General features: G+C 44.7%; 1 protein-coding gene across 4 annotated transcripts in view; it reads right to left on the bottom strand.

Moving 5' to 3' along the window:
• MYO16 (myosin XVI) overlaps window positions 1-12,681 on the bottom strand; it is a 610,989-nt gene that overhangs the window by 51,538 nt on the left and 546,770 nt on the right. The gene's annotated exons all lie outside the window — the stretch shown is intronic.

Raw genomic sequence — 12,681 nt, 5'->3', positions numbered from 1 at the left:
AAAATTCCTCTTCTAGAAAGGCTATGCGCAAAGGGAATGTGCTTGCTTTTTCCTCTTTGGCATTAAGGAAAGGTACAAACGGCGAGAGACGTGGCTGGCATAGTCCTGCTACTTCTCGAGTTCTCGTTCCTAAAATTTAGGAGTTACGGCTGGACTGTGCTTACAGATACACATAGATGGTGTGTAATTAAATTTGGATGGGATCACTTAGCCCAAGTCGGCATCTAGTTTGTATTACAAGGAACAATGTCTTTTACGCCTCTGATTTTTCTAAAATCTTAGAGGAAGAAATACAAATATGGGTTTAGCACTCCCAAATTGCCCTGCGTTCTGCTATAACAAGTTTCTAGGAAATGAATTAAACTCTAAAAAAAAAAAAAATACACGATAGCACAACCCAAACATATGGCTTATTGCCTCAGAGAAAGACAAATGTCAAGTGTAAGGATTCCCACAGACAGTGTCTGATCCTAACCTCAAATAAGCAGACAGACCTCATGTGCAGGCTTGCGTAACGAGACATGAGATGTATGCAGACTGGGGTCTTCCCTACAGGGGGTGCGTCTGCTCACACTGAGGGGTGCACGCTCAGTCTCTATAGCTTTTGTACAGCACAGGTGTAACGGACCCTAAGCCACGTGAATCTGACTTTATCGCCCCTTTGCTCATATTTGCAGAAAGGTGCCAAGGGAGGGCTGCAGGGTCTAACAGTATCAGGGCACTGGAGACAGAAAACCGGATTCCCATGAGATTACCCTTGGGACGCACCTGCGTCCCACAATCCAGTTGTATTTCCATAGGAACTTGATTGCTTAGGAAAACAGAAAACAAAAAATAGAGCACTGTAGCAGTTGCAAAGGCTGCGTGGGTTGAGAAAACATAATTTCCCGACGCTACTGATCTTAAAAGGCTAACTCCGGCCCCCAGTGCACCTTCCTACTCTTTAACAACCCTTATGAAATCGCTGTTCTTGAGTAGATCAAAATCCCCCCTTGAACTTATGTTTTAAGCATTCTTCTGTGCCAGCAAGTGCCACAGACACTGACCCTCCAGGCTAAGTAGGTTGGAACGGCAATGCTTCCTCGTCCCCCGCTCCGAACTCCTGCCACCCTCTCCCCTGCTAAGTGCAAGGAGGGGGTTGCACTAGAAAACACCAACTGAGTCAGGAAATAGAGTGGTATCTTCAACAACATATGTGCTGAGCCGGGGAAGAATAGTAAAGCTAAAAAATGCCTGTGGGTATAAATAGGGCTTTTAGAACCCAGAAATGCACAGAAAATTATGTCGTGCCAATTTTCCTTTAAATTTAACTAGCTGGATCCTTTTGTGCCCATCTATCCATTCTGTCCCTGCCATAATGGGAAACAAATCACGCCAATCCCTTCCCTTTCCGTGTGCTTGGGTAGCTCGCCTCTCCTATAATTAGCTGAATATGCAACATCTAAACAACACGCTGGCCTGGCCCGGAGACCCATTCCTCATGTGTAATTTCATAGGTCATGCGGTTATTTATATTGCTGTTATTTTTACATTTCCCAAGTGCCAGGTGGTAATGTAAATCCAGGAGTCATGGAATGCAGCTCTGTGGGCCCTGGCAGGGGGGGCGCTTTGGTTTAGGGAAATGGGTCCCCCTCACTTTCCAAGGCGAGGAGGATAATATTCTGCTCTTTTATCAGGAACATGTAGTATTTGGGACACCCGTGGGGCATCGCGTGATGGTACACAGAGGAGTCCCATGCCCTTCTACCAGCACACGCATCCTTTCTTACGTCAATGCCCATCCCTGGATCTGATAGAACCTCGGAGGGCATTTATTTAATTTTTGTGAGAACTGTATGGAGTCTATGTTGTCTCCTGGTATTTGCTCGCTTTTATATGTAGCTAGTAATAGAGCCCTTCTTGGATCTTTAATAGATAATCTGCTTTAAGAATAACTACTTTGGGGGCCCCTGGGTGGCTCAGTAGGTTAAGCGTCCAACTCTTGATCTGGGCTCAGGTCATGATCTCACGGTTTGTGGGATGGAGCCCTGCGTCGGGCTCTGTGCTGACAGCACGGAGTCTTCTTGGGATTCTCTGTCTCTCTCTTTCTCTGCCCGTTCCCCACTTGCTCTCTATCTCTCTCTCAAAATAAATAAATAAGCATTAAAAAGAAGTTCATATACATAAAAAAAAGGATAACAGCTTTGGTCCTTAAGAATAATATAATCTATGTTCCTCCATTTCAGGGACATTGGCTCACATTCCAGTCCTACCCTGATGTTCCGAGCCCTCCAGCCAGCCCCGATCTCCATCACATAGACTTAAGCATGACTAGAGGTTTACTGATCCATATGCCTGTCATTCCGGACAGGAGAGCTCTCTACTTGCGGACATTAATTTCAACCGTGTGACTGCGGCAGGTGAGAGAGAACCAGTAAAATCAGCAAGAGTTAAAAAAAAAATCGCAGTGATGTATGCTGAGTCTTTTCAAACTCCTTGTTCAGGAGTAATCACAAAATTTGCCCACCTCAACTATTTAAACCCAAAGGGCACGGGCCAACACCAACCGAATAAGCACAAACCATTTACCTCAAGCCCGTTGTGTCAACATCTAACCGAGAAGAAACTGGACAGGCCTGGGGCCAGGACACCCAAGGCGGGATGGGGCGGGTGCTGGGCTTGGGGACCCCACAGGCCCTGAACGACAGTCACTTCCAACTGGTAGGGAGATACTTCGATATTTCAACAACAGCAACGTGGCACCGTGCTCATCTCTTGAGGAACAGCCCCACCTGCTCACATTGGCTGGTTGGCATTGCTAATTCCTTAGGCCTCTAAAATCATGTGCGCCTGTGCTTGGATTTCCCTTGAGCAGCCGCAATGACATGTCAGAGTGTAGATGTCAGTTACTCAGCGGGAGGACACTGGGACCCTGTAGGGCAAGGCTGCCCCTGTGTCTCAAATGGGTTCTCCTTTCTTCCAGGAGAGCAGGAAGAAACCACCAAATGGCCGGTTGGCAGGTGGGATCCCCTTTCCGCATGCCCCACAAGTAAGCATTTCTCATGAATCCTTGCTAAAGTTATATGTTTACATTTACATGAATGTAGAGAAATCAGAGAGAGAGAGACATCTATCCTACCCACACGGCCTCGTGTAGGTACCCCCAAACTTAACTTGACCATGTCACCATGCCCTTGTATAAAACCCTATGACCATAGTGTGCGACAGAGCACACACTGGCCCCTAGCTTGAGGGCTGGGGTCCACCTGTCCTGGAGCTACCTCTCCTCATGTTTCGTCTAACACCTCCCCCCACCCCCACTCCTGTCCCTCCGTATAAACCCCACTTTCTAGACCAGGGCTCCAAAAGACATATTTACAGGTTGGGGAATCAACTTAATGGGTCGTGGTAAGCACCTAAAGATGAAGAAGAATGGAATGAACTGAATAAAAATGCTGCATTGCACACGCATGGAGGGGAAGTGGCGTTCTGTGACACCCAAACGGTGTTTTCACGCAAACCGTTTCCCACCGCCTGGATCCATTGGATTTTTCATGTTTCCCTGCTGTCTGCTGCTTCTGAACAGTCCCCACATTTGACCTGAACAATCCATACAACTTAGCACAATGCCTGACACAAAACAGATCCTCAATGCATTTTTTAAATAAATGAAGAAAACTTGGGGCAAATGGCAATACAAAATATCATTGCCAGTTTAATCATCTTGCCCGGTGTTAGTGTCTAATTTTTTTTTTTTTTTTTTTTTTTTTTTGGGCCTGAAAAGAACTGCGTGTTTTGGGGCCATGTCATAGAATTATTTTGTTACCTGAATAAAAAAAAAAAAAAACAAAAAAAAAACAAAAAAAAAAACAGGACATTTTTCTTAAAATCATTACAAAGGGTTCCCAGGACGGATTCAATCCTCATAGCAATGAAAATGCTCCCTGACTAGCAGCTGGACCACATCGCTGGGTTTTCTAACGACGATCAGATTAAAAAGACATTTTTATGATCCCTCATCACCATACATAAGCCCAGTGCCTCTTGTGTTGTGCTGCTCTTTAGTCTCTGTAAATTAAGCACGATTTCAAGGATCGGTAAACGAACGGAGACCCCTGCACATCACAACTGCACCAGTGAAATTCATGTTAACAATTAGAGTTTTACTGTCTTGTATGACACATAAGTGATTCAATCAGCCTCTAGTTGGGCTAAGGTTTATGTGGACACGAGGGGTGGCCAGAAGGCGCTCGAACAGCATGGTAACACCAGAAGGCGAGCCAATGTTTGGGAAATGGAGCATCGTAGAATATTTTTTTCCTTAAGGATTGCAGTCGTTATTTTGAAAGCAATTTATCCATTAAAAAATCTGAGAAGGACTCCATCACCGGGTATATGTAAAGGTACCGAAATACCAAGAGACGAAACAGAGTCAATGCAATTCTCATGAAAATAAAATACATTAAAAAATACTCTTTTGCTGCACAGTGTCTTGGGGCTGGGCGCTGGCTGAGTACCTAAGAAAGGACGTGGGAGGAGGGGGCTCCCCCATATCACAGCAGTTGTTTGCACATTGCTGCGTCCCCTCCATTCTGCTGCGAAAACCAGCCTGCCTCCATCCAACCAGTGATCTCACCTGAGAACAAGATCAAGTAAACGTAGCTCCAGTGAATGGACCTGGCGTGACGTCAGAAGGTAATTTAAAAGCTGGGAGCTCAGCCTCACTTTCTGGTAACGTGGAATTGCTTTTTTGGGGATCCTAGTTTTCCCCCGATGCTTTGTCTCCATCTTCTCTCTCAGACTTACTTCTTCCTGGATTGTCCATCTTTCCACATCAAAGAATAGTAAGACCAAAATCCAAAACATGCACATTTGCCTGGGAAATTCTCTCACGTACCCACTGTGTATACGTCAGTTCTCTGATTCTTTAAAAGGAAACTTTCCTTGGCAAAATTAGGTTTGGTGATGAGCTAGACTTTTGGGTGTGAGGAAGCTGTTTTGTAGGTTTCTCAGCAATTCCGGGGAATGCACCAATTCTCAGGCATCATGGTACAGGGCGGGTTTTACTGTAAAGCTGTGTAATGTCAGATCCAGCCCATGCCTGCCATTGTCTGGGCCCTGCATCCTTGAGGACCCAGTCACCTGAGTGCGGACCAAAAGAAACGAGATTGTTGTTTACTGTCTTATTACAATTACCATGTGTGACTGCAATAGGCCAGTGATTGCAAATGTACAGAGGACGGGTATGAACGTTACAGATTTCAAGGAGAAACCAGAAAAAAGATGGAAGTAAAGCCAGAGCAGAAAGCACCCCGTGAAGCTTCGCACACAGCGGATGCCAGGTGACCGTTGTGGATCCATGGAACCGAGCGCTGGATAAAGTGATATTGGATAGAGCCGGCTTTCAGGTAGTGTGAGATTTTCTAGGCTAATCTGAGGATTAATCATAAAAATGATTCAAGTCGGCATAAAGGACCTGAACGCTGGTAGGCAATTAAGAAATAGGTTTTCCTCTGCCAACACTCTTAAGGAGAGAGAGACCATGGCACCGATCCAGCCCGTCTTTAGGAAAACATTCCATGCACCGTGTTGCTTTTAAGCATTTCTTCACAGAAGGAAGAAAACCCCAGGATGTTGTATTATGTGGCAATAATGAGATGCAGATTGTCAGGAAGGTCTTTATTAACTTGCTTAAGGAGAGCTGCTGAGAGCCTCCGAAGATAAAGCCCTGGGCTTCTCTTTGGAGCCCCCAGTGGGAGTTTAATTCACAATCCAGTAGAGAGACCCACAATTCACAATAGCTGCTTGCTTTAACGGGTTGATAGCATGAAAAATATTTACTGGTTATGAAAGATAATCCACTTCTGAAAAGACGACCTCTTTTTTTTTTTTTTTCTTCAGAATTCCAGGTACAATAGATTCTTCTCCCGCTGACAGTGCATCACAGAACATCCCAGTGGTGATGGCTGCTCAGCTGCCTTTGGCTCATTGCAGAAGTGACGAGCTATTCATGCAAGATACATGTCTCTGGGAAGACTGGTGGCTACAGACCCACAGCCAATATGTTCATGTAATTTCCCATGATTCCCACTACTCAAAGGTAACTTCTTGATTGGGTTGATCTACATATTTAATTGCCACACCTCTCTTCTTGGTTTTGCTACCGGGTTTCAAAGGATAACGAAACACCACGGTCTAGTGAGCATACCATGGCTGTGAGATCTGTGAGCTTAATATTTCCCCAACAAATCCTTACTGAGGAGCCCTGAATGGAAGCCTGACGCTAGATTTTTGTCCAGACCTATTTCTAACTTCCGGCCATTACCTTCACCTGTTTCTAGGTTGCCATAATTCAGAAACTACTGAATTGCTGCTGCTTGTTTTCATTTCTTTTGTCTAGAACGGCACCAAGAGGCGAGTGATGGAGGCTTTTCTGGGTGTCTTTCTCCTATCCCAATCATGGGGGCAGCTGAAAAAAAATCACCGGAAAGGAAAAGTATTCCCGTCTCTTTTCCTGGTCATGAGTTCCTGTGTAACTTTCGAAAGTAATTATCCTCTCGGACGGGGTCTCCGCATCTTTTCAAAATCTCAATTGGTTTTCGAGGCTGACAATGGCCTCACAGAACAGAAATAGAAATCTCTCCCTGGTTTTGGAGAAAGGAGCCTTGTTTGATTCCTGACTCTGGGGCCCGTTAGTTCCTGTGATTATGGGAGAATCACTTAATCCCTCCAGGTCTCGGATTGCTCATTAGCAGAGGGGAATGCTGACACCTGCTTCACTGGCCTCACACAGGGCTGAGGATCTGGGGACAGAAGAGACTGTGCGTGCTCGCGGCAACAGGAAAGAACCGTCCACAAACATTGGCTATTAATATTATTAGCAGAATACCATTAACAGATGTTCCACAGCATTTCTGAGTATTTCCAGTTATACGAGGTCACATGCCCATACCTAGAACTGCTATTATCCGTCTGGTTCCTTTCCCTCCCCTGGCTCTTTGCACTCTTGTGGGGAAGGTCCTAAGCGTTCCTGCTGAACTGCCACGTGACCAAGAGAGATGATGGAGACCGTTCAGGACCTTGTCACACAACTTCCAGGTGGAAAGCTCATCCTGCCTTCATCCCAGGCAAGGCGACTAGTGCTTGCTGTTCCATCTCTGTACATTCTTTGCCCTTCACGACTACGCTCTGATGGGACCATGTACCCCAGGCTCACGTGTCTCCGCACACAGCGGGCCCCCTGGCTGCCATGCCTACTCCCCCACTTGTGCACCTGGATGGCCCCATCCTCTCCGGGCTGGGTACCACTCTCCCTGTTCGCAGGGCAGCCCTGGGGTGAGGCTCTCGCACCCTCTCCGGCAGCCACTCACCAAGCACACCGTGCGACGTGTCGTGAGAATCTGAGGAGGTCCAGGACCTCTCTCCACCAACAAGGTGCGAGCACAACCCTGGGGCTCACGGGCCACTGGGAGCTCAGTTAATGACCCACCCATGGTTTATGACCTTCAGGCTAAAGCCTCTCTCTTCTCCTAGACTTTGACTCACTGAATTGGATGGGCCTGGCTGCCTCCGACAGTTGGTGAGAGGGCAGGGGCCGGATTTCTCCATTTCTTGACTCCCCGTAGCAAGCCCTGTACTTGTATTAAGTAAATGGGTTAGGGAATTAGCTCTACAAGTTAATGCAAGTCCCTTACGGGCCCCTGGTTGCACAATTTCCCTGTGTGAATTCTCGGGCATTTATAAAGAGAAGGTGCTCTAAATGGTGGGAAGAATGTCACAGCCATTCACAGCACACATTAGGCTTTTTAAAAAGTGTCCAACTGATACAGAGGACAAACTGCCCTGTGCTCGTCACACAGGTGAGTTGGCTGCTGACCAATTTATTAACACTGAAAGCTCATTTTTAAGCGGAGGTGAACCAAGTATTATCTGGGAAATTAGAAACACTACAAACACGTCCCAAACACAGAGGCCACCTGTTCCTGCAGAAGGGCCAAGAACTTGGTGAAAAACATCCTTTTCTCCCAGAGAGGGATCTTCTTCTTATGTCAAAGCTTGGCTCCCCGGCACTGGGAGAAACCTAGATGGCTCTTCCTCGCCTAATGTCCACTCGCTTCTTGGGGATGCTAAGCTCATCTTTCCAAAGGACTTACTCATTTGGAAAATCAGGGACATTTAGTGTTAACTCCAGATGGTTCCAGAACGCGGAGGAATGCCTTGTTTCACGGGAAGGAGGCTCTTACGTGATGCAGGAAGGCAGACAGCAACGCATCAGTAAACTATGTGCCTGTCTGTCCACGCCCTTCATGGCTGTCAGGATGCCTCAGGCCACTCCCCTGCCCCCAGGAAGTCACCACGGAGAGAAAGCGTGCAGGGAGGGAGGAAGGCGAATGGCCCTGCACTGGACTGTGTTAGAAGTGTCTGCGTAGAGGCAGGAAGCCTAGGGGAGGCCAAGCCCTGCATCCCGTCACGGGAGGCAGAGACATGCATAAGGCGCACCCATTTCTTGTGCTGTGATCTCACCAGAACGCGTCAGAGATGAAATGAAGAAAGTGTCCCCAAATGGCAGCTCACAGACACCGTCCTCGAGCAAGTCACAGATCTCTGCCAGGAAGTGCACGACATTTCTGTGATTTCAAAACATTCTTCTTGTTACTAAACAATGACTGAGTAGCTGTCCCTAACGTGGCATAGAAGCATCGAAACCTCATAAAATATTGATTTCAGAAGCACCTGTAGCTTGTCTTTTGGAACGTTGGTCTTTCACCCTTAGTCTGGGTATAATATTTAGAGATCCACATGTGTGTGTGTGTGTGTGTGGTAGTAGAAGGGGCTCCCTGAGCCAGCTGCCCATCTCAGGGGTTTCCCTCGAAGCTCCTGGGGAAGATCTCACAGGCCAGTAGTGTATTTTCGGTGGAAATCTAACCCCAGAGAATTGTTCTGTCTCTGTCATGAAAACTGATGCCATGCTTTCTGGAAGCAGGTTTCTCTTACTCTTAGGAGCAGTAGATCATGTCTGTGAAGGCTGAAGTGGACGAAGTGGTCCGTACTAATTAAAGTGATTTAAGAATACATCTTTCATTTTTTTCTAAAGCACTTTCTAGAATAAATCTTTTAGTTTTTCTAAAGGACTTCAATAATAAAATATTTATAAACATTTATTGATAAATTGATTTGACATTGGAATGCACTTCAAAATCATCCAGTAGGGGTGGAGGGGCCCCGGGCGGGATTAGAGAGGAAGGGAGACTGGCCGTGGAGAGATTCCATTAATCTGTTCCCTCTGCTTTTGCATATGCTTGATGCCTTCCATACGGCCAACTTTAAAAAGAACTCCTTTTCAAACAAATGGCCCAATGGGATAATATATTAAACGGTGAAAATTCAGCTAACACTCTGATCGGAAAACTCAAAATACTCTTTACTCAGAATGTTCCTGCAGGAAAATAAAGTATTTGAGATGAACAAGAATTTCCATTTGGCTTAGGTGATTCTTTTTAAGTAAAATTGCCTCGAGGGCTGCTTTTTTTCAGGGAGGCTTTTCACCAAATAGGTATTTAATAAACACCGACTATATGCAAAGAGATGTACAGTTTTTGTTGTTCTTTACATCATTTTTGACTACCTATTTATATCTTATAAACTATGGATGCACTATATCAAAAGTAATAAAACAATTTTTGTAAGAACATTCTGCAGATCGGACCCTTCCTTATTCAGCCTGGCTCTCCTCCTTTCTTCTCCAGATATGCTACATTTTTGCCCAACTCCTATCATCCTGGTCTTTTCAATGGGTGGAGAGAACAGCGTGCTGACTTTATTTCACGTTCTAAAATAAACCCAACTAGACGCTGGACACCATTTGGCGCAATGGAGCACCCTAGTGGCCTACACCAGCCGATGACTCTCTCCCTTCATTTGAATTTGGTCTCATAATTTTTGAAACTGAGCAACTAGAAATAATTGGCATAATAATATTAGTCATATTATGACATCAGATGAAAACATTTTGGGACCAAATGGGATAATTGCGTATAGAAAGGCACAGATAATTAAAATCCAGTTTTTCTCAACGTCAAGGGCCAAGTGGCCCACATATGGTATTCCAAAATTGTATATACACCCCAATAGCCGTAAAGTACATGTTTGGCATTTTTAAATTTACGTAACCACTTTCTCTACCCCAACCATATGGCTCCCACCTGCTGCGCCTCAGGTAAGCAAATGTGAACTTTCAAAACCTTGTCTTAAAGACAAGAGGTAGGTAAGAGAATTGCCCTGGCGGATGATGGGGGGTTGGGGGGGGCGGCAGAATCGCTGTGTGCTCAAAGCATGTCGATGTCTGTCTCCCAGATGGATGGGCGCAGGGCAAGGGGGTTCCTCTCTGTGCCTTAAGTTTCCCATCTGTGCAATGGGGATAATAGCAGCAGACATCTCTTCATCTCCGGAAAATTAACTGGGTTATTAAAATGGTAACTACAGGGCAAGCACTACAACCGCTCACTGCTAATATGGTTCCTCTCGGGCTACGGGCTCATCGCCACCCCCACCCTTCTGTCTGGATGTGCATCCTGCTCTCTTAGCATCTGAGTGACTTTGCACATCTCAGATCGCATGCCCACTAGTCAACAGAACGTGAACTGTTTTGAGGAAGATCATGTTTGTGAAATCCTACATCTAAGTCTGCGGAGCAGTGACGGAGCAGAATTATACACGGTAGGACTTCGTTACTACACAAGACTCATTGTACTTGATATTTTAACTGGAGATGCCCAGAGCAGGGTACTAATGATTACTAATGTAATCTCCTCAAGGTCACTTTCCACAGAAGCGAGGGGAATATTTCCAACGCTTCTGCAAAATCGGCGGAACAATTTCCCCAGACCACAACCGCAAGAGATGAGGGTAATTAATTCAGGTGCCTGGAGGGCGAATTAGCCACCCACTGGATTATTTGGTAAGAAAGCCATTTCAGGTGAAAATACAGATATCTTTAAATATAAAGAGGGTAAAGGAAAAGATTTAAAACCTTAAAGGGAAGAAGTCCCAAGACTATAGTAAATCATTAATAACAGCCATTCAATTCATTCAGAAGAAAATGGATTACTGACTTCAGGATCAAATTGTGTAAACCTTAATCATCACGTAGCAGCTCTAGTGATTAGTGCCAGCACGAAAAACTTTTCTCTTCTGCATCTTATCTTTCGTCTCTTTTATTCTGCAAGAATAACCTGTAAGATCCCATGAGGACATGCCATGCAAACGTGCCAAGCTATTTCCCACATCACAGACCATCGAGAACTACCCAGTTCTCAACCGTGTAGGTGGAACTCCTGGAATCTGGTGTGGGGGGATGACCTGGTCTCATATTGCTAAGTTTTCGGTTATGAAAACTACGGTGTTTGCACAGAAGCTGCCAATTCATGTGTTTATGAGAAAGTAGTAAATGGCTCAAGCTATTTTTTTTTTCAAATTAAGAGTGTTTTGTAAAAGCACACAGTAGAAAAATAGATATTTCATAATTTTAGGCTTGCACTAACAGTGTTGTACTTGAAGGTTTTTGAATTTTTTTAAATGCTTTTATTTTTGAGAGAGAGAGAGAGACAGAGAGAGGGAGACCACAGAATCCAGAGCAGGCTCCAGACTTCGAGCTGTCGGCACAGAGGCTGACGTGGGGCTCAAACCCACAAGCCATGAGATCATGACTTGAGCTGAAGTCGGACACTTAACCGACTGAGCCACCCAGGCGCCCCATACTTGAGGTTTTGATACGTGTTCTCAAATACTGGTTCATGCCACCACAGGAAAATGTAATTAGCAAATTCACACACCACGCCGGAGGCCTCACTATACCTCTCACTATGCTGAGCCCTCAGCTCAGAGATTTCCAGAAGACCAAGTGTGTCTAGAAATCCATTCACTTCACTTTCGTCAATAAAGTCAAGAAGAATTCACCCAATTCCTAACTCCAGTAAAATGAGCTGTATGCGGTTTTAATTAACTTTTAATTCTAAAAGCAAATATTAATTTTTTCCTTTAATGCTTTGCTCTTAGATTCCATTTTGTTCCTTTGAATACAATATATGACTCGTGAAATTCAAACATTCCTCTACCTACAAGGATAATTTCATTTTTTAATGGGCCTATCCTTAAAATGTTAGCAAAACAATTCGCATATTTTTTTTTGAAAAATGAAGAGGGAGTAAGTTATTGAGTCATTTGCTAAGTATTCCTACCTTGATCTACTTGTCACTTACTCAGATTGCTTTCTAAATATTTTAGAGTTTTTGTAATTTTCCTGAACAAAAAAGTAATTTTCCTAATCAAATGATGAAAGCTAACATGTTTATATATTTTCTTTTGGAGACACAGCAGGTTCGCGTGTCCATAAAATGTCCACATTTTATTCCCACTCCTTCCACTTGACCTGAAGAAGGCATTTAACCTCTTCACCTTGAAGCTTCCCATCTCAGTCTGTAAAGCTAGGATGTTAATGGTTTGCCATTTACCTGGAGGGGTGGGTATCGATGACATTATGACAAAAGGGACCTGTTACAACTTCCTTAGACAGAAGATATGAATGTATTTCTTCCTTAAGATACAACACATTGGGAAATATTTTGGTTTTGTATAAAAGCCTTAGAATGTTTTTTGGAAGATGAATACATTAGTTGTGATTATTATGAGAATCTGTGCCCGGGG

The sequence above is a fragment of the Panthera tigris genome, chromosome A1, assembly GCF_018350195.1.
Source record: "Panthera tigris isolate Pti1 chromosome A1, P.tigris_Pti1_mat1.1, whole genome shotgun sequence".
Classification (NCBI taxonomy): Eukaryota; Metazoa; Chordata; class Mammalia; order Carnivora; family Felidae; genus Panthera; species Panthera tigris.
Note: the sequence above shows the minus strand (reverse complement) of the source record. Positions and strands in the feature narration are given on the sequence as shown.